Raw genomic sequence first — 23,038 nt, 5'->3', positions numbered from 1 at the left:
TAAGAGATTATTTTTAATTTTGTCTCGTCTCTTAATGCATAATAGACCAGAATTGAAACTGCAGAGAAAAGGGAAGGAGAAGAGGGAAACTACGATATATTTTCGTTCGACTACGAAGTGTAATTGACCTATGTCCAGTCTCCATCATAATAATGGTATAACTTTCACTAATTAATGAAGATTACAAACACCAATTCCAAAAGACTCGGCTGACACTCTTGTAACTTCACCTAAGTTATTCCAAGTTTAGTCACCTACCTAGGTGCTAATCCAGCCTAGTTAAGGAGAATCAAGTGTACTCTAACCTAGCACACTTTATAAATTAAAATACTGAAATAAAGATTAAATGATTTTTCTATGCACTACTCTCTTTGTCTTTTGTTTCTCTCAAAATAAGTTTGAATCTAGACTAAAAAGAAGTAATTAAGAACATACTTAAAATAACAAGGAATAAAAGACTGTTTGTATGATCTATAATATGCACGAAAACGATTGCATTCTTTTTTTATTGAAATCTTCATATATAAAGCTTGATTACTTCTTTAATGTTGAAATCCACTATAAGAAAAACGTTGAGTACGGTCGGATTTACCGTAAAAAAATCAATTAAAATCTGGATTTACCGACAAAATGAATCAGACGGTATAAACCTCACTGGTAAATGGTTACCGTCGGATTTTTTTGTCCGATGGTAATTACCGTCGAATTCTGCAACGTATTATCAGCTTGGAAAACTAATTGGTTATTGATAGATTTTTCCGACGGTATAGTTGACGCCAAAAAACTATTGTTTCGCGCAGTATTACCGTCAGATTATTCCTGCGACAAATCTGACGGTAATGTCAATTTTCTTTAAAAAATAAAATAAATGGTCAATTTTAATTTTAAATTTAATTTTTATACAATTAATGTTGAATTCATAAATAATGAAAACCTATTATTTAAAATAAATAATACAATATTCAAATAAATTAAAAGTCAAGTACATCAAATAAATACAATTAAATAGTAAAACGGAACACTAATAACTACAGATCCAGGTAGTTGTCGTCGTCGTCGGTCCCATGTCCCTAAGTTGGCAGCACAGAAGGCGATGATGTCCGTGTGCCACCAGCAGGACGGCTGCCACCAATAGGACCACTGCCACTAGCAGGGTCGATGCCAGCAGCACGCATCTGGGCCTGGTACACCTCCATCTGAGCCTCCATATGCTGAAGCTATTCTAGGGACTCCCTCCACTCCAGATTGAGCTCATCCATAGACGTCATGCGGGTGAGGATCTCCTGATACCTCTTCCGATAATCGTTCAGCTCCTGAGCCTACTGGTGAAGGCTGCATTGGAGCTCCTGAACCTGCAGCCTCAAATCCACACCTTCGTCAGGCTCGATAGCTCAACTAGTGATGGAGAGGCTGCTGGTGAAAAATGACCCCAGTTCGTCTACGCATTTCTTGTACAACACTGAGGCAGACTCATGCTAAACCGCATCGAGATCGACAACTAAAGCTGCAGAGTCATTGGCAGCGTCGTTCCTACTCTGCCTAGATTGCTGAGTCATGGCCTATAGTCTCTGTGTGTAGGACTTCTATGTAACACATGTTATATATTGTGATTAGTACGACAGATATATAGTTAACACAAAATCAGATGTATGTTTACTTACATAATGGTCTTGAGACCGCTGATCAGCAAATCTCACTTTGTTCTCCTTCAGTGTGCAGGTGTACTTGAACCTCTCCATCAATGTTGCCTCGCGATCCAGCAACTTTGACTACTGACGGAGGATAAATGTTGGTGAAGAATTTCTCAATAAAATTGCGTTGCAAGTATAGTTCTAAACCAACAAATAATCCTCAGTCAACGTTTAATTTGTTTGTCACAATGCAAACCAATAAAAATAACCGAAGTATTTAAACCTCAGGTCGTCTCTCAAAGAAATTGCAGGGAAGTGTACTTATTATTGGTTATAGAAAAGTATTTTTGGGGTTTTTGAATGATAGACAAGGAATGTAAATAACAAGAAAATAAACTAACAACTAAGAAAAGTCCTAGCAAGGGTGAGAATTGGAATTTCTATCCTCATTATCATCGTCAATTGTGATAGTAATTGCTTTTTGCTCTCACTTAGTTAACCTCTAACAATTGAAGGAAAGTCAAGTGAGCAAAATCAACTTAAGTTCACAAGTCCTAATCAAAGACTAGATTTAGTGAAGCTCAAGTCAACTAGCAACTTTCAATCACCAATCAACACGAGACTTTGACAATTCAAGAGTCTCCAAATTACTCAATCCAAGCCAAGAAAACAAAAATCTATTTTAAAATCCAACCAAACATTTCATCAAACACTTGGAAGCTACAAAATAAAAAGATAGAAAATTAACAAGGAATAGTAAAATCTATGACTAACAATTGCAAGAAAACAATAACCACAAATTAAAGAAAATGACAATAAACATAAAATACCTCAAAATGCATTAAAAGGAAATTGGAATCAACAATGAGTCATGAATAATAAATGAACAAGGTAAAGGAAATAACATATGAAACCAAGAAAGCAAAGAGATAATAATAAGAAATTAAAAAAGGAACTTGAATTAAAATAAGAAGTAGAACCTAAACCTAGATGAAACTGAAAATAAAAGAAGAAACCCTAAAACCTAGAGAGAGGAGAGAGCCTCTCTCTCTCTAGAATTCTACATCTAAAAACTAAAGTGTGTGAATGAATGAATGGTTCGCTCCTCTCCATCTTCACTCCCCAGCCTTTTGTCTTCATTTTTGGGCTTGAAACTAGGCCAAAAGCAGCCCAGAAATTGCCCCCAGCGTATTCTGTTTATTGCAGCATGTGACGCTCGTCATGCATATGTGTCAGCCATGCGTATGCGTCGTTTGAACTCTGCGCTGGCTACACGTACGTGTCAGTCACGCATACGCATCAATGGACGACGCTCCTAGTCACGCGCACACGTCAACCACGTGTACGCGTCGTTACCAGATTCTCAAAACTTCAATTTCTTGTGTTCCTTCCTCTTTAGCATGCTTCCTCTTCATCCTCTATACCATTCTTGCTCTATAAACCCTGTAATCACTTAACAAATGCGTCACGACATCGAATGATAATACAAGAGGATTAAAAATGAGTAATTTAAAGGCCTAGGAGGAATGTTTTCAATCATAGCATAAAATTCGGAAGGAAACTTAAAAGCATGCAAATTATATGCATAAGTGTGAGTAAAGTTGACAAAATCCACTCAATTCAATCCAAAATATACCATAAAATAGTGGTTTATTAATCTCCCCACACTTAAACGTTAGCATGTCCTCAAGCTAAGCTCAAGGGAACCAAAAGAGTGAAGGAAAAATGGTAGGACTTATGCAATGCAACCTATCTATATGAATGCAACTACATGCTAATGCTTCTACCTACATGGTTAAAAGTAAATCAACCTCCAAGAATATATGAACAAGTAGGGCTAAAATAGTATAATGATTAAAGAATTACACTAATTCAAATCATAAAATGAAGTATAAATAAACTTGCAGAAGAAAGCTTGTGAAAGCCGAGAACACGGATTGAGCATCGAACCCTCACCGGATGTGTATCCGTTCTAATCTCTCTAGTGTTTTAGGATCGATTCTCTCAATTCTCTACTAATATTTCTTTCCAAGGCTTGCTTTTCTTCTACCAATCAACATATATTCAATGCATATCAAGAGGTCTTTTCATGGGTTGTAATGGGGTTAGGGCCAAGGTAGGAATGTATTTGGTTAAGTGGACTAAAATCTGAATCCTTGATTAAGCTAAACTTCCCACCTAACCTAAGACACCCCATATAATCAAAATGCAACTTAGCTACCCGTTGACTATCTTTTTCACATATTCATGCATCCCAAATTTGAGTACAATACATATGCATTGCTACCACCATTTACTTTGGGACATTTTGTCCCCTTTTATTACTTTCTTTTTCTCTTTTTCTTTTTCTTCTTTTTGTTTTTTTTTTGTTTTTATTCTTTTTATATATGCGGTGGATAATTTACATATACGAGAAATCAATGCATATGATTAAGGTATTGAATGCAAGAATATGTGCTCAACTATCTTTTTCATATTTTCACAAAAATGTACAATACCAAATTTCCAAATCAGATGTTCCCAACCCAATTTCCCCAAACTTAAATCATGTACACTCTCACTAGCTAGTCTAAGCTAACCAAGGATTCAAATTAAGGGCATTCATTGTTTTCCACTTAGAGTTAGTGATGTGCTAAAATAAAGAATAAATGGGGTAAAATAGGCTCAACATTGGTTTGCAAAGGATGCTGAAAGGTTAAGGCCATATGGGTATGTGAGCTTAGTGAAACAAAGGCCTCAATCATATAAATGCATTCATACATCAAACAATGAAAATATAGAATTAAGCAAGACCAAGATCACTATCTTAGAGAGAACAACACACACCAAAACAAAATATTAGTTGATAGAATGCAACCAATTGAATAAGCTCAAAATCTCACTAGGTTTATGTGTTCTAGCTCTAAAACCATGTTCCAAAATAAATTTCTTCAAGAAAGTTCAACAAAAAATTTTGATTCAAATTAGTGAAATGTCCTAAAATAGTTTCTTGGGAAAGAAATCATCACTCTAACCAAGTAGTCCTTAAATGCAAGCAACTAACTACACATACAAGTTTAAGAATTGGTGTTGAAAAAAGAAGTAGTTACCCACGGAAGTCGGTCTTGACCTCTCCACACTTAAAGATTGCATCGTCCTTGGTGCATGCAAAGATGAGCAAGGTGGATTAGGGTGGGTTGCTACAACTGATGAGCTCCTGCAAAGGATTGTGCCGAGAAACTTGTTGTTCGCCCCATTTAGAAGCTTTTTCGTTCCCCTCTTGGTGGCCCGCCTGAAAGGAGAGAAAAAGGAAGAAGAGTAAGCCCAACAACAAAGATATCAAAGCAAATAGAACATAGACAGGGGCTAATGCCAAATAAGAGTGGGATTTTCAACTACATGGTAGCTACAACGTGTAAGTGAGAAAGCAATACAAGCGAATGACATATCAAAGGTGCAATAATTGCAGCAATGAGTAATAAAAGGTGGGTCATAAAAGACAATGTGAGTTCATGTCATTGCACAAAGAATACAAATATCAACAGAGATTAAGCATTGACCTAAAAATTTCATCACCTAATCAATATCAAACAAGTCAAGAAGCACCAAAACAATGCAAGAAACAGTCAACAGTTGAGTAAGAAAATTCAACACCAATGGAAAAATAGCAAACTTAGAAAAGAAAATAAGAAGAAGCATAAAGTTAAAAAGCAATGAATGAAAGTATGAAAATGCAATAGGCAAAAGAAAATGAAAGAGAATAAAGATGAGAAGTCAAAGGGATAAAATGAAATTGTCTCTTGTAGAACATTCCTAGACAGTTTCTGGAGAAGAAACAACACGAATATCAGTAGAAATAGTAGGAGATGAAACAGAATCGTCTCCTACAGAACATTCCTGGGCAATTTTTGGAGCAAAAACCTGTTCTTGAGTTGTGACTGATAGTTATCAGTGGCTAAGAGAAGGGGGGTTGAATCTTAGCCCCCTTTTTTGCTTAGTAACACTTGCTACCTTTTAGAACTCTTTGAGGAGATATTTTTTGTTTTTGTCTCGTGCCTAGTCAAGAGACTTTTTCTTTTTGTCTCGTAACCAGCCAAGAGATATTTTCCAATTTTGTCTCCTTCGAACATAAACTGATATGGAGTAGAAGAGAGAGACAGAATCACACCAAGAAGTATTCTGGTTCAGCTGCTAAGTGCAATGTAGGCTACATCTAGTCTCCATCATAACAATGATGGAATTTCACTATAATCATCTTGATTACAAACACCAATTCTCCCTAGGAACTACCCTTCCTATCCGGGACAAGTCCAGAATCTAACCCTAATCTTGAACTTGACTTGGTCACCTACCAAGCTTTCAACTGCTAAGTGCTAACCCAACTTGCAAGGGGATTCCCACAGAATCATGAAACATAACACAGATGTACAAAGGACCTCTTAGGACATCTATGGCTTTTTATTTTAATTTTGTATACTCTGCCTTCCACTCTATGGCTTTTTCATACAAACCTCACTATCTGTCTTTTTCCATGAGACTCAAGACAGACAAAACTAAACAGAAAAATACAACATAAAACACATTGAAGGAGAAGAACTTCTGTTAGCTTGGGTAGCTATGAGAACTCTGTGCTTTCACTCTTTTCTCCTTGCTTCAAACCCTGGCTATTCTCCCTTATTTATAGAAGGGGAAGCCTCCAAGGTTGAAACTGTTGAACCGAGCCAACTTCTTCTTCTTCAATACAAAAACCGGTTCGGCCAAAGAGAGGAGAGAGGAAACCGAATGCTAAAACCAACATGCAATTACCTCTGTGTCATCCCTTCTCACCAAGCTTCATCAATCCGGGCCTTCCATCTTGATTTGCTCCCCAAGAATGATTCCTGGCCCTTGATGAGTCCTTGATGCTTGACAGCTCCATCTACTCTATCTTCTGCCTCTTCCTCCACGTAGCTACAGTAGCTACCTTCTGTGGTGGTTGATCAAAAGTAGAGACGAGCCATGCCCCAATGGATCTTCTTCCTCTGACTGAGTTGGATCTCTTCCATTTTTGGATATTGATAAGTCATCTTATGCTAGCTTTTCAAGCATTTTTCACTTGTTTCATTAGGTTTTATGCATTTTCTTGCATTATAAGTAAGTGATTTGGAGTGGATTTGCATGGTTATGTTAAATCAATCAACCATCCTTTATTTGACACAAAATCATGAGGTTTAAGCTAGAATTAGTTGGTTTTTGAATGATTTATAAACCTTGTGAATTTGGTGATGCTTTGATTGGTTGTTTTGGTTACTTGTAGGTGAAGAAAAGGAAGAAACAAGGAAAGTGTTGCTCAACAAAGCGTGGCCCATGAAAAGCGTGGCATTCACCAAACGAGCAAAGGCCAACCAAATCAATCAAGGCCATAGCACTCAAAGATTGAGCGATGCGCTCTTTAATTGAGCGCTAGAGAAAGAGGGGGCATACCAAAGCAACAAAGCCAAGGCACAAGGCCAAGTATGCTCCATTGGTTCATTTCACTGAGCGCTCAAGAGAACCAAAATTTACAAGGCAAAAGCATAGCGCTCAGTTAACTTAGTTAACTTTATCGTGGCTCCCCAAAAAGAAAATCAAAGCGCGACATTTGCCAGTGAAGAAGCCAAGGTTCGAAACCAGGCACACAAGGGAACCAAGAGAAGCGCTACACCAAGCAAGGGAGCAAAGAAAGGGGCGCTCCGTTCCCTTACTTCACTGAGTGCCAATGCTTCACTAAGAAAATGGGAGAGCCAGGATTCGAAATTGGAAACCATGCCCAAAGCATGAAGCGCTGCATTGCCTTAGTTAACCGAGCGCTTCCCTGGGAGGTGGCCTTGGTTGAATTTTCAATTAATAACCAATTTGGATCCAATTCTTCACCAAATGGAAAAGCCCACTCCAAATTCTAAAAATCAAAAATAGAAAGTGTATAAATAGGAGTTAGTTTAATTTGTAAGGGGGACTTTTCTCTAATTTTTAGCTTATTTTTCATTTTCTTTAACTTTAGTTTTCATTGAGAGCTCTGAAGTTGAAATTGGATATGAGTCTTGCTCTCTAGCTTCCATTTTAATTTTCTTCTGCAACTTCTGCTATCTGTTCTTTGAATTTGAATTAAGATTGAAGAGCTTCATTGATTCAAAGTTTGAGAATCATCTTTGACCTCTCTTCTCAATTGTTCTAAGAATTGGTTTTAGTTTTCTTTTTGTTTTTCATTTTCTTGCTTCAGCAACTTCTACTTTCTATTTTGAGTTTTGGATTGAGATTGAAGGAATTCTATTTCAAGTCTTGATCTGAAATTCATCTTTGTTTTTCTTCTGCAAAAATTCTGAGAATTAAGGAATTGGATCTGAGTTTTATTTGATGTTTCATTTACATTTCTTCTGCAATATATTTTCTGTTCGATCAAGGGAGAAATTGAGATCTAGAATTGTTTTCTAACCTCATTGCTCCTCTTCGATCTTTCATTTTTCTTTTAGATTTCATAATTGAGCCCAGTTTTCTTTCTGTTTACTTCTTCAAGAAAATTTCCCTTTCTGTTTAGATTTTATGCAACTCATTTCATCTTCTACTTCTCTGATTGATTGCACTTCACATTTTCTTGTTGAATTCTGAATCCCAGCACCCAAACCCCTTTTATTCTTCAAGCAATTTACATTTCTCAGCAATTTAGATTCAGTCATTTAGTTTTCTTGCACTTTAAGCTTCAGCCATTTACATTTCTTGCAATCTAAGTTTCAGTCATTTACATTACTTGCACTTTAAGTTTCAACTCTTTTACTTTCTTGCACTTTAAGTTTCATGCAATTTACTCTTTTGCACTTTACTTTTCTATCAATTTCCCCTTTCCCTTTTATTTTCATGCAATTTATCTTCTGTTGATCACAATTCACTCAAATCATCATCTATTTGCTTAACTAAATTCATCACCTAACTAAAATTGCTCAATCCATCAATCCCTGCAGGATCGACCTCACTCATGTGAGTAATTACTACTTGATGTGACCCGGTACAATTGCCGGTGAGTTTTGGCGTGGAATCCATTTTCCACCCATCAGGTATGGAGAGCTTGAGACTTCTTCACCACATCTTACCTTTAGTGGCAAAGATCTCAGCCACACCATACTGTAGATTTTCTTTTTGCTAAGGACATCATCACCTTAGCCCTTTTCTTACTTCTAGCTTCACTGCTACAGTGCCTCATTTCTGATAACTTGCTTCCTCTTCTTCTCTGTGACATGACCGAAACTGATGAGAGAAGAGAGAGAAGAGAAAAGAAAAGCTTTGGAAGTAATGAGTGTTATCAATTATAATCAATTAAAATCAATTAAAACCAACTTCCCATGCTTTTGCCTTGTAACGTGCATAACTCATTAAATGCCATCAAATCAATTGCATTTTCTCTCTCATGTTACCAATGTCTGCATTAACTCCATTTAATCAAATTTTGAATTCCAACCAAGGAGAGAATGAGGTAACCAAAACCATGTTTCATTCAAAATGAAACCCTTTGTTTTGTGATCAACGTATGGCTTCCTTGGGCCACTGTCTTCAACATTTGTTTTATCAAAATGAACTTGAGGTTTGGGCTTTTCTTTATTTAAAAAAATCAGCCACAATAATTAAAACATTTTGTACCAAAGGCTGATTATATTCATCATATTGGGCTTGCCATTTGTCGGTCCAAAACAAAATCTGCACAACAAAATTATTAATATACAAATGTGAATAAAAATTCAACTTAATAATTTTGTAATTAATTATTTTAATAATATTTGATCATCATCAATTTAATTTGGAGTTTTCAAACTCATCAGTGACGACTCTTCAATACTTGGAATATCTGCATAATCAACTTTAAGAACACTAGAAGAAATATTAGTATCAAAAAAGGTAACATGTATAGTTTCGTCGTCAGTTTTAGTGGTTTTGATATAAATTCTATAGATCTTGCTAGAAGTGAAGTAACAATAATTCCTTCATATGATTTTGAATCAATTTTTTTTTCAGATTTTTTTTTATATTTAAAACAAAAAATTTTGTTTTAAAAACATGAAAATAGTGCAAAGTAGGAGGAGTTCCTTTCCATAACTCATAAGGTGTCTTTTTCAAGAATTTTCTAATGATGATTCGGTTTAAAATGTATCAAGTTGTCTTAACAGTTTCGACCCATAAAAACAAGAAATTCATTCTCACATAACATGGCTTTAGCCATCTCATGGAGACTTCTATTTATCCTTTTCACAAATTCATTTTGTTGATGAATTATTGGGCAAGAAAAATTATGTGAAATTCTATTTTGATCATAAAAGGTTTCAAAAAGATGGTCTTCCATGGTTATTTCCAGTAGAAATAATTTTATAATCTTTTTCATTTGAAACTCTTTTGTTGAATTTTTCAAAAGCATGAAAAGTATCATTCTTATGAATAAAGGTATTCAAACAAATTAGTTTAACTAAACTAAACTAAAACTGCTTTAAATAAACCAATCTTTTTAAGTAAAAAACTAAATTAAAACTACACTTTTTTGTAAAGCCAGTTTGTGTAAAATCAGTTTTTATGTTTCAGTTTAATTTTATATCAAATAAAACTAGTATCTAATTTCATTGCAATAATATCAAAAGTAAGTATTTTTCCAATTGTTGGTAGCATAAAATAAGACCGGATTAAAAAATAAATTTAAATTGATATCTTTGAATAAAATTTAATTAAATTGATAAATAAAAATTAAATAAATACTATTTAAATAACAATAAATTATACCATAGATATTTTTTATTTTAGGATTAAATTTTTATACTTATGAATACCATTATATCATTAATTTAATGAAATTTTAAATTATTAATTTTTAATTTACAAATTTAAATTGTTAATTTTTTTCAAATCAAATATTTAATTAATCATACGAGTAGAATAATACAAGTACGTAATATTATAGTTGAATCATTACAATAATACAATATTCGGTACAGTGATATAAAACTCATTATGTCCATATCTTGGGCACTGAGTACTTGGTTTATGCTAAGTTGTGCAATATCCCGGGTACATTTGGAGTACGTTCAATTTTTGTTAAATTATATCTAAGAGATTGGGTACTGGATACAATAATACACGTATCCTGTATACACTAGCATAAAACTCATTATACTCATATCTCGGATACTGAGTATTCGATTTATGCACAATTTTGCAGTTGTGTTATATTATGGGTGTAACAGAATATATTCAAGTTTTGTTGAATCATATCTAGGAGATTAAGTAATTGAGATATGTGTTTAATGTGCCCTGGATCATAGTACACGAGATGTGTAAAATTATCTATATCAATAAATATTCTATGCATTTTAGATTTTAATAAATAATATATTTAATTAATTTAAATAAAAAATTTTAGAAAGAAAGAGGTGGAAAAAAAAGGAGGAGAGAGATTAAAATTAATTTTTTTATATGTTAAAAATTAGTTTTAGTATATAAATCAGTTTATGCATTATAAACTAGTTTAAAACCAATTTTTATGTGAAAAAACAGTTTAGTTTAAAAAAATTGAATTATGAATACCCCTACTTATGCATGTGTAAGGAAGAAAATCAAATCATACCTTGTGTAGTCATCTATAATAACTAATTCATAGGATTTTTTGCCTGAACTTTGAGTTCTATTAGGACCAAAATATCAATATATAAAAGTTTCAAAAGTCTTATAGTTGAGACATCTTCCTTAGCTTTAAAAGATGATTTTGTTTGTTTACCTATTTGACGAGCATCACAAATAATGTCTTTGTCAAACTTGATATTAGGAAGGCTGATGAGCAAAAAACTAGTGCTCACGGATACTAGCAACTGCACCAGATTAATCAAATAGTACCACGGTGAGTGGATATCATTATCACGAGAATTAAAGGATTGAGCAAGCAAATATCGGATTAATTCGCTAATTAAATCAATTGAACCTGGATTAATAAGAGTAGAGACCGTGTCTTGCTTGGAACTTTGAATGCTTGAATGCTTAAGCAGACACTGATGAACATGCAAACATATTTTCATGACAAATCATAAATAATTGAATTCTAATTTCTTGGCAATTCAATTTATCTTTAATTAATCAATTGCCAATTCCGTGTTCAACCGATTAAGAAAAAAAGGTTTAGCACAATACTGCTTTAGTTTCAAATAATATTTAAAAGTAGTTCTAGGTCGAATTATATGTCACGTATTCAAGCTAATTCTAAACAATACCAATGTCGCACACTCTTTAAAATACTATGCCTAGTCAAATAAAAAAGTCATGAAAAAGAGTTTTCAAGCTTTAATTCCGATATTAAATTTTTCAAAGTAATAAATAGAATTAGAATATTTTCTAATACTTCTAACCTTTAAAGAATGAAGAATGAAAACTCAATCTTAAAAATAGATCAATACATAACTCCAAAATAAAATAAAATACTTAAATTAATAATCCATAAAAAAGTAAAGAGAGATCCTAACCCTTAACAAAAAGGAATTAGTTACTCATGATAACAAGAAAACTAAAATAAAAGAAGAAGATGAAGGTATGAGATTTTGGATTGGGATCCGAAGATCCTCCCATCTTGATAATAATTCAAATCTAATTTAGAAATAAATCCTAACAATTAAATCTTTATCTTTCTAGAAGAAATTAATGGCAACTAATCATTTGAATCTTGAATCTTTCGGTTGAATTTTAGAACTTCCTAGAAGGAGGAATTGACTTGGGTTTTGGAGCTGGAGTTTTGGGCACTGGGTTTCAAGTTTGGGTGTCGGGCGTTAGTTTTGGTGACCAAAAGATGATGGTCCTGCACGGCTTAAACTAAACGTCCACTATAGAGATATATATATATCATTCTGAAGTTCTTGATGTTAGCTTCTAACACCACTAGAACTGCCTCATTTGGACCTCTATAGCTCAAGTTATGATCACTTGAGTATGAAGAGGTCATGATTAACAGCATTTCACATTTTCGCAGATTACTCTTTAGTTGTAAATTTTTTTTTAAAATATAACCTAAATCTACAATAATTCTAAAACAACTCTAAATACTTGATTAGTTTTAAGATCCCGCTAGAAACATAATATTTTTTATTTAAAACTAGGAAAACTAATAAAAAAAAAGAAACATAAAAACTACTAAAGATGCCTAGGTATTAAAGGCCTCTAACTAATTTTTTTTATTGATTTTGAAATTTGAAACATACTAGCATGTCTCAATTTTTTGTGCCAAATCTATTTTTCAGAATCAAAAGAAGAGAAATATTTTATATTTTAATTTTTCAAATCATCTAGGATGAGATCATATACATTATCACACTTTTTGGCTATATATAAAATAGATCCAGTTTTTTCATTAATAACTTTGCATTCAACTTGGTTAAAAGAAACCAAATAGACAAGATCGTATAGTTCACTAATGCTAATTAAATTGTGTTTCAATCCATTAACTAGAAGAACATTGTCAACAAAAGAAGAGAAATTTTTACCAATTTTTTCAATGACAATTATCTTACCATTGCCATCATCACCGAAAGTGATGAAATCTCTATTATAGTCATTTAACTTAATGGAGAATGTAAAGTTGTCTGTTATGTGCCGAGAACATCCATTGTCTATGTATAACATGTTTTTCTTTCTTTCTTTCTTTGATGTGAATTTTTTTTTGCTATCCAAGATTATTGTAATCCATCACAATAGTATAAACTTTGTTCCCATACTTTTTTAAAGAAATGAAGCATTGCTTATGAGTATGTCCATGTCTACTGCATCTATAATAAACATTTTTTTTACTAAATTTGAAGAATAGTGTGAAATTTTTATGTTTTGATTATATGAAGAGGAAGCTTTATGAAACTAATTTTTATAAGTTGTAGAACTTCTTTCTTCATATCCCAATTTTTTTTTTGTGAAATGGATCTTTGAACAGCTAAAATTTTATCCAAGTTATTGGATCCTTCAACAAATTTTGATAAATCATACTTCAAAGACTTTATGGTTTTATGCATTTTTTCATTTTCAGTAATAGTCTTAGCAAAATTAGATGTAGATTTTCCTTGTAAACTTTGAATTTCACTTTTGAAATCATTAATTTCTCTTTCCAACACATCATTTTTATTTTCAAAGAAGACATCTCATATCTCAAAAGCTTCGGTTTCTTTCTTATATTAGAACATTTGGACAAACGTTTACTAGGGTTATGAGTTAAATCATGAATAATATCATGCAATTTTTCGATAGTATAATTATAATGATTTACCTCCTTAGCCATGAAACAAATGTGTATTTTTTGTTCATCCTTATCATTATCAAATGTATCATTTTTCAAATCTTCTCAAAATACCATCAAAATTTTCTTCTTTTCTTTCTTGCTTTCTTCTTTTCGCTTCAGCGTTGGACATTCGTATTTGAAGTGTCTTGGTTCTTTACAGTAATGCCAGTTTCTATTATTGTTTTTCTTCTTGTCCTCCTTAGATGAAGAACCTATTTTTCTACCTTTATATCTCATCAATTCTCAACTTTTTTGCAAAGAAAATTATTTCATCATCGTTGAAAAATTCCTCATTTGATTCGATTTTCAACCTTCGACTTTAAAGCCACATTTTATTTTTGTTTTTTGTCTTCATATGAGTGGTTCATATGCTAGTAGCTTTCCTCTTAACTCATCATAAGTGATTTTGTTAAGATCATTTCCTTCTTGTATTGCAGTAGCTTTTGTCTCCCACTACTTTGTGAGACTTCTCAGAATCATTATAACTATCTCATTTTTAGTGAATTGTTTCACCAATGCATTGAGTCCATTGATTATGATTGGAAATATTTCGACCATTTCATCTATGGACTCTTCTTTTTTCATAAAAGTAGCTCATAGTCTTTCATTAGCATATTGATTCTGGTTTCTCTCATTTGATTTGTTCCTTCATGAGTGACTTGAAGTTTTTGCCATATTTCCTTAGTAATTTTACATCTGGAGACTTTTTTGTACTCTTCAAAGATTATGACATAAGTCATCATATTCACTGCTTTGACATTTGAATCCACCTTTTTCTTTTCTTCTTCCGTTCATTCTTTATCTTTCTTTGGAATGTGATGCACGGAAAACTTGTCTCACCAAAAATTTCCTTCGGCAAGTGTACCGAATTTTTCGTCAAGTAAAAACTCACAATAGAGTGAGGTCGAATCCCACAAGGATTGATTGATCAAGCAACTTTAATTAGAGGACTGTTCTAGTTGAGCGAATCCAGAATTTGAGTTGAGAATTGCAGAAAATAAAATGGCGGAAAGGTAATTGACAGGAAAGTAAATGCTAGAATTATAGATCTGAAAGTAAATGACTAAAGGTAAATTGCAGAATTGTAAATGGGAATGGGGGAATTGCTCATTAAAGTAAATAACAGAAATTAAAGAGAATGGATAAGATCAGAATTGGGGAGTTCATTGGGCTTAGGAGATATTGCATTCTCCGGATCAATTTCATTTTCATCTCTTCCTCAATCAATGCACTCATTGATCTCCTTGGCAATCTTAAGTGATTGAATTACAATTTCTTGTAATTCAATCTCTCAAATCTTGATCAATAGCCAATTCCTTGGTCAATTGCTCATGAGAAGAGATGAAGTATGGTCACTGATTATACCACATGCATTTCCCAAACCAAGTGTTGAGAGGATTATAGTCACATATCCATCCAAACCCAATTTGGTCCAGCATGAGAAAGCATTTCTAGCTTGATCTCTTCATTCTTCTTTCAAGGTTCAGAAGAGATCCAAGTATGAATAGCTTCTCTTTCAAGATAACTACTCAATTGGATGAAGATCAAAAGCTTTCAAGTAAAATCAAGAGAAAAGATAGAAGAAGAATAAGGAAAACTAGTATTGATCCATCAAATTACAATAGAGCTCCCTAACCCAATGACAGGGGTTTAGTTGTTCATAGCTCTGAAAAATGAAAACAAAGATGGAGAATACATGATGAAAACTTAGAAGTACAGAGAAAGTAAATACAGAGAGTAGTTCTATGCTAAGAGTCTCCCTATAATTTTCCAACTCCCTAAAATATTTCAAAGCTACTCCTATATATACTACTCTTCTGTTCTTCTAGTTGATTCTTCAAGTCTTGGGCCTTTGGATCTTGAGTTTGAAGCAGTTCTCTTCTTCATTGGGCTTAGCTTTTACTTGCAGAGAGAAAGTATGAAGTGGGCAGGGCCTTTGGCTCAGGAAGTTAGTGGTATTAATGTTCAGTGAAAATATGGGTTCGAGAACGTTAGTGACAATCACCTTTTTCACTAACGTTCCATACCAAAGTTAAAAGCCACGTTAACCTCAACGTTAGTGGCACAAACGTTGCCACTAACGTTTCCACTATGTCCTTCGCACACGTTATTGGGACTCAACTTTCCCAATAACGTTGAGAAGCCTCCCCCTTCCTACATTAGAGTCCACGTTAACTTCGTTAACGTGGCTCTTTTAACGTAGGCTTGCCATCCTTCGAGAACGTTAGTGACACTTACCATTGTCACTAACGTTCCAAATTGCCCCTATTTTCCACGTTAGAGTCCACGTTAACTAGGTTAACGTGGCTTCTAACGTGGCCTTGCTAGCCATCTCCAACGTTAGTGACAAAGTTGAGTGTCACTAACGTTGGCTCATCTTTCCCTTATCCACGTTAGCTTCCACGTTAACTAAGTTAACGTGGGAGTTAACGTGGCTCATTGGGGGCTTGTGTTCTTCCAACGTTAGTGACAATGTTGGGTGTCACTAACGTTGTCGACCACTTTGTTCCTTCACGTTAGCTTCCACGTTAACTAGGTTAACGTGGGAGTTAACGTGGCTTAATGTGCTTTGGCCAACGTTAGTGACAATGTTGAGTGTCACTAACGTTGGCTCCCCCCCCTTTCTTCTTAACGTTAGAGGCCACTCATGATCTTGGTCCAACGTTAGTGATAATGTTAAGTGTCACTAACGTTGGCTCCATTTCTTTACTTCCACGTTAGAGTTCACGTTAACTTAGTTAACGTGACTCTTAACGTGGGCAATGATGGCTTCGAGAGCGTTATTGGCAATCACTTTTCTCATTAACTTTGCAAGTTACTCCCATTCCACGTTAGTGTTAACGTTAGTGTAACTAACGTAGCCACTAATGTGGTTCTTCTTTGCTTCCTTTGTCTTGAAATCAAGCAATAACGTGCATCAAAGTTCTAGTCCAAGTCATGGGAAATGCAACTTCCAATTTTTTCCTTAAATTCATGCAAAATCCTCATGAAATCATGTAAAGTGCAGAATGTATGCTTGAATCAAGATGTAAGTGAATATCTACCCAAAACTAGCTTATTTCCTAAGAAAATGCATGAAACTACCCTAAAAACAGTAAAGAAAAGGTCAGTGAAACTGGCCAAAATGCCCTGGCATCACAACACCAAACTTAAAGCTTGCTTGTCCCTAAGCAAGTACTGGAACAAGAGAATGATGAATGGAATGCTAAGAGAAATGAGTCATTCTTGTGGAAGTCATGTCCCTGGTTTTATGGTGGTGTCATGCATAGCAACTTAGGCTCATTCCTGGCTTTCAGACCTTTATCATGTCCTAGAATACTCACTTGTTATTGCATCCCATGAGACTTTTATTCATTGATCCTTTTGTTGTTATTTGAGGGCTTATTTTTGTTCTTAAGCTAAGTGCTCTGTAAGGGGACAACTCTTTAAAATAAGCTTTCAGCCAACACTCCCGAACCAGTTGGTTCAAGGTGCTAGGTGTTGAAGCACCCCTAAGGACTTACTTGCTCAAGTCTCTCCCCATACATACACACCACAGGCACATAGTTTATTTATTTTCTTTTCTTGAGACCTTGGTGTCCAGCACCTCTTCGGGTTACTAAATGCTCTGTGGTGAGGGTTACTCTTGATAGTGGACTTTCAGCTGATAATCCCAGGTTAGTTAACCCAAGTTACCAAGTGATAAGGCACCCCTAAGAGCTTATTCATCCAAGTAGATCCCTCACACAGGAGCACCACAGACACATGCTTCAAGATTAAAACCATTGGTGCCTAGCCTTATTGCTTACTATTTTTCTTTTATTCCTCAACTTTGATTGTTCTTTCCCTTTTTCTTATTAGGATCTTCTTATTTATCTAGTTTCATGGGGTGTGTCTCAAGCATAGTATTCATGACAGATAGTTGTCTTCCCACCTTATGGTTGAACCAACTTAGCTATCTTATGACTATACCATAAACTCAGGAACTTACTCCATAGTATGAACTCCACTCTGGTCTTTTGAAAACAATCATTCTCTTTTCATTTGATTCAAAAGGGACAAGCATACAAGTAAGTAAAGAAATGATGCAGTGACATAGAGACTAGCACACAGAGACCTCTTCAACACACAAACTTAAAAAAAACAGAATTTAAAAAGGTTTAAACTAATCATGGAAGCAAGTTCTATTTCATACAAGATCTTCCTTATTTAAAACATAGAGAAAGATGGACCAAAGAAGGAACTCCACCACCTTTTACTCTTGTGGATGTCCATGCTCTCCTTCTTGATTGCTTGTGCTCCCACTTCCCTTGCCTTTTCCAAGTAGCTTCTTCCAGAAACCACCATCTTCCATCTTCTTCTTGAGTGTTTCTTTTTGCTGTTTCACTTTCCTCTCTTCTTGTTCTACAAAATCTTTTTGGACCTCATCATATGTAGGGATGGCATAGTATAGATGATGCATATTACTGGACATGTAGTTCAACTTGGCTTGAGTGTTGACGTTGAACTCCTCCCGATGTAGTTGCCGTCCTTCATTAAGTACAGTGAACTCATTGAATGCTTTCATCTGGGCTATTTGTCGCTGATTGAGTTCCTGCAAATGCTTATCTTGACGTTCTTGCCTCTCAGTAACTTGGTGGATGGTTTGAGTGAGCTGGGAGTATTGTTCTTGTTGCTGCTCCATTTGTTGTTTCTTCCACTCTTCTTGTTGGCTCATCCAGTTCAATATTTGCTCTTGTCCTTCTATATGTCTCATCCCCAAATCTTCAATAGCTCTTAGAAGGTGATTCATATTCAAATCTGCTGGGTAAGTATGCTCTCCCTGTTGATATTCTTCCTGATGAGACTCCTCTTGGTGAGCTCCTTCCTTTGCTTTTAGTTTCCCTATTTGTGGCCTTCTTTGTTGCTGAGCAGGTGTAGTATAGGCCATACGTTGGGTTGTCATTAGCCTCCCTGGGTTAACCCAGTCTGAATTACTATCTTCAAAGACCACCTTGGCCTTTGTGCACAATCGGAGAATGGTGCTGGGGTACCAAAGCCTGGCACCTGATTCAAGCTTCTCAGCTGAATCTTGAATTCCCTCAGCTATAAGTTCATGCACGTTGATTTCTCCACCTTGTACTAGGCAATGTACCATAGTTGCTCGATTAATATTTACCTCTGAATCATTTGCAGCTGGGAGAATAGACCTCCTCACGAGTTCAAACCATCCCTTGGCTTCTGGGCTAAGGTCTCCCCTCTTGATGAACCGGGGTCTCCCATCTCCATACCTCTCCCAGTCAGCTGCTATAACACAGATGTCAGTCACTATCTCGGTGAGCTCATCATTGTCTTGGCTTTTACTTATCCTTGCATGATAGCTAGGCTCATCAAAGTGTGGTGATTTCAGGTGAAGAGTTCTTATTATAGCATTTGGGCTGAAGTCTACCTCTTTTCCCCTTACATAGCTTTTGAAGGTTGGGGCTCTGGTTTTGTCTTCTCTGACCACATTTGCGTAGAACTCTTTGATGAGGTTTGCATTGATCTTTCCCTCTGGATTGGTGAGCAATTGCCACCCTCTTTCTTCAATCTTCTCCCGAATCTGTGGGCATTCGTCTTCATTGATTTGGAAGGTTAACTCGGGCAGTATCTTTTTGAGCTTTATCCGCTCAAATTCTCGTTCATGGAAGGCAGTCTTGAATCTCTTCTCGTCGAAGGAAATGTTCTCCGTTGGTACCTTTCTCTTCTGCCTCTTGGAGCTTGATGATGCCATGAATGAAGTTAAAGCAAAAGGGTGTAGTGAAGGGAAGAGATGTGGGATTTAGAGAGTGGGAAGTAGAAGAATTGGTTGCTAGAAAGTGAAGTGCAAGGGGTATGAATTTCGAATGTGGAGATGGTGTGGATTTGATTCACTTATATAGAGAAGTGATGAAGAGATGAAAGGTGTGGATTGATGAGATTGGTGTATGATGAACGGATGGGGTTTTATATGGAGTAAGCACGATGATTCTCAACTTTATGATGGAGTTGGTTCGCTTTCCAAGTTTGTTCTTCCTCCAATGTTGCATGGCAACCATTCCCAATGCATTCCCCATTGAGGCACGTGTGTAGTGCCCTCTTTATGAAGTGGCCGAACCTTTCACATTAAATTGTCCAATCAATCTCTTTTAATGCTCCTTTCCTTTCCCTATAAAGATCAAGTAAGAAATATCATAAAAAAAATCAATTTAGATTTTTACTGCTAAAATAATAAAGAGAAGAAAAGATTAGATTGTTTATTCATGAACTCCAACTAACTAACTAACTGTGTATCCCTTTATGCATTTTGATGGCACCATGGGGTGACACCAAACTTAGTTTGAAGCATTGTGATGAAAAGTTCTGTTCAAAGCTCCAAGACTAGAATGCTCTCTGTTGCATTCATGCTTTCTTGGTACGCTTTGAACACCAAACTTGTTCTTCACTATATACTGCAATATAAGGACTTCACCAAGTTTGGGTTGGAATTTATGAATATTGACTTATTCACTAGTAAAAGCTAATAAAACATGGGTTGCCTCCCATGAAGCGCTTCTTTAGCGTCACTAGCTTGACGTTTCTCCTTCATCAGGGTGGTTGATAATGCTTCAAGTCCTCCCCTCTTGCCTTAGACTTATATCTATTGGTTGTTTCAATGATCTCTACATGTTCCAAGGAAAGAACTCTGTTGATAGTGAAGACCTTAGGTAACTGAGATGGTACAGTGGGGAGATTAGGGGGATATCTGGGAAGTGAGCTTAAATCACTTTATCTCCTGGAGAGAGGCCTTCCGTAGGGATCTTCTTGTTCCTCCACCCTCTTGGTACCTTCTTCTTTGTCCCTTTTGATGCTTCCATGCTCTTGGCGACTTCTTCTTTTAAGTTAATTTTGTTGTTGTCTTCACATGCCTCTGGTGGTTTAGGTTCCTCCAGCTTCTCCTTGAGCTGTGACGATTGCTGTTTGCCTTGTTCATCATTCAGTGGGGTTCTCAGATGTGTTGGTGGTGCCTCAGTGCTTGTTTCCTCTGTCAGCATCCCGTTATGATCATTGCTTGGTTCTTTGTTTTCTTGGTCAGTTTCTTGGGAGAGTTTGAAGACATTGAAGCTGAGTTGTTCATCATGGATCCTCAATATTAGCTCCCCTCGCTCCACGTCTATGAGTGCTCTGGCTGTAGCTAGGAATGGTCTTCCCAATATGATTGGGTGAGTGTGACTCTCTTCCATGTCCAAGATGACAAAGTCTGTGGGAAGAAAGTATTTCCCCACCTTTAACAACACGTTTTCCACCACCCCTCTTGCTTGTTTTTGAGTTTTGTCAGCCAGCCTGATGACTACATCTGTGGGCAATATCTCATTGATCTGCAGCCTCTTCACCAGGGATAGAGGCATTAAGTTGATGCTTGCTCCCAAATCGCAGAGTGCTCTATCAAACATTGTTTCTCCTATGGCACATGGGACATGAAAACTCCCTGGATCTTTTCTTTTTGTAGGCAACTGTGGTTGAATGAGGGCACTGCACTCCTTGTTCATTACTATAGTTTGGCCTCCCTTGAGTGAGCTTTTCTTGGGAAGCAACTCCTTCATGTACTTGATGAATGCAGGAATTTGTTGGATAGTCTTGATGAATGGTATGTTCACATGCAGAGATGCAAATAAGTCAAGAAATCTTGAGTATATTCTCCTCTCCACAGCTCCCTTGAGCAGTTGGGGAAAAGGTGCATAGAGTCTCAGCAACTCCTGTTTTGAGATTTCTGGTTCTTGGTAATCTTTTTCCACCTCCTCTACTGAGGTATCTTCAGGTTGTTCTGACAGCTTGCTTGGCTTGTCCTCAGTCTCCTTATCACTTATAGTGACCATCTTGCAATCTTCCCATCTTACCTTCTTTGTTTCACCTCTCGGATTCTTCTTTGTGTTACTTGGGAATCCATCTGTGGGTTTGGGAATTTGCTCAGAGAGATATCCTACTTGAGATTCCAACCTCTTGATTGTGTCTCCCTAGTTCTTGAAACTGGCTTGCACTTCCTCCTTGAAGACCTTGTTGTCTTGAATCTCCTTGCTTAGGCCTTCAAGTAGATTCTCAATCCTTGAGATTCTTTCATCAAATGATGACAGGTCAGGCTAAGTAGGGTTATTCTGGCCTTGATATGAATGTGGGAATTTGTTGTTATAGGGGTGTTGATATGGTCTAGATGTGAAGTGTTGGGTGGCTGCATTGTTTGGATTTGGGCGTCTTTGATTAAGGCTTTGGTCTTGTTGATTTCCCCACCCAAAGTTTGGGGGATTCCTCCATCCAGGGTTGTAGGTCTTGGAGTATGGATCATGGTTTTGCCTAGGTGAATTCCCAATGTAGTTGGCTTGCTCCTGACTACCCTCTGCTTCTTCATTTACTCCTTCTTGGGTTGTTGATGAAGTGGAGACTGCTGCTACTTGGTTCCTCTCCATCTTCTTGGTGAGGTCAGCCAGCTGCTGGGTAATGAGCTTATTTTGGGCCAGCAGAGCATCTACATTGTTTAGCTCCATTACTCCTCTTGTGTTCCCTCTTTTGGAAGCATAGAAGTAGTCGTTCTCTGCTACTGTTTCAATGACATCTATGGCTTCCTCAATAGTCTTCTTCTTGTTCAAAGATCCTCCGGATGAATGGTCTACGGCCTTCTTTGACTCATAAGAGAGTCCTTCATAGAAAATGTGCAGCTGCACCCATTCGTTGAACATATCTGGTGGGCACCTCCTTGTTAAGTCTTTAAACCTCTCCCATGCTTCATATAAAGTCTTACCATCTTGTTGCCTGAAAGTTTGGACCTCAGCTCTCAGCCTATTGATTCATTGAGGAGGGTAAAATCTTGCTAAGAATTTGTTCACCACGTCTTCCCAAGTTGTCAAGCTCTCCCTTGGGAAAGACTCCAGCCACTTAGCTGCCTTATCCCTGAGTGAGAATGGAAATAAGAGCAGTCTATAGGCGTCAGGATGAACACCATTAGATTTCACTGTGTCACATATTCTCAGAAAAGTGGTTAAATGTTGATTTGGGTCCTCTTGGACACTCCCTCCGAACGAACAGTTGTTCTGCACAAGGGTGATGAGCTGTGGCTTCAGTTCAAAATTGTTGGCATGGATGGTTGGCTTTTGAATGCTACTTCCATAGTTTTCTGGGTTTGGATTGA

General features: G+C 36.1%; 1 non-coding gene across 1 annotated transcript; it reads left to right on the top strand.

The window, feature by feature from the left end:
- Window positions 1-22,584: 22,584 nt before the first annotated feature.
- LOC112781106 (small nucleolar RNA R71) lies at window positions 22,585-22,691 on the top strand. Its single transcript, XR_003191902.1, has one exon. It is a non-coding gene; the product is annotated as a small nucleolar RNA R71 (small nucleolar RNA).
- The last annotated feature ends 347 nt before the right edge of the window (window positions 22,692-23,038 follow it).

This window comes from Arachis hypogaea, chromosome 19 (assembly GCF_003086295.3).
Source record: "Arachis hypogaea cultivar Tifrunner chromosome 19, arahy.Tifrunner.gnm2.J5K5, whole genome shotgun sequence".
Lineage (NCBI taxonomy): Eukaryota > Viridiplantae > Streptophyta > Magnoliopsida > Fabales > Fabaceae > Arachis > Arachis hypogaea.
Note: the sequence above shows the minus strand (reverse complement) of the source record. Positions and strands in the feature narration are given on the sequence as shown.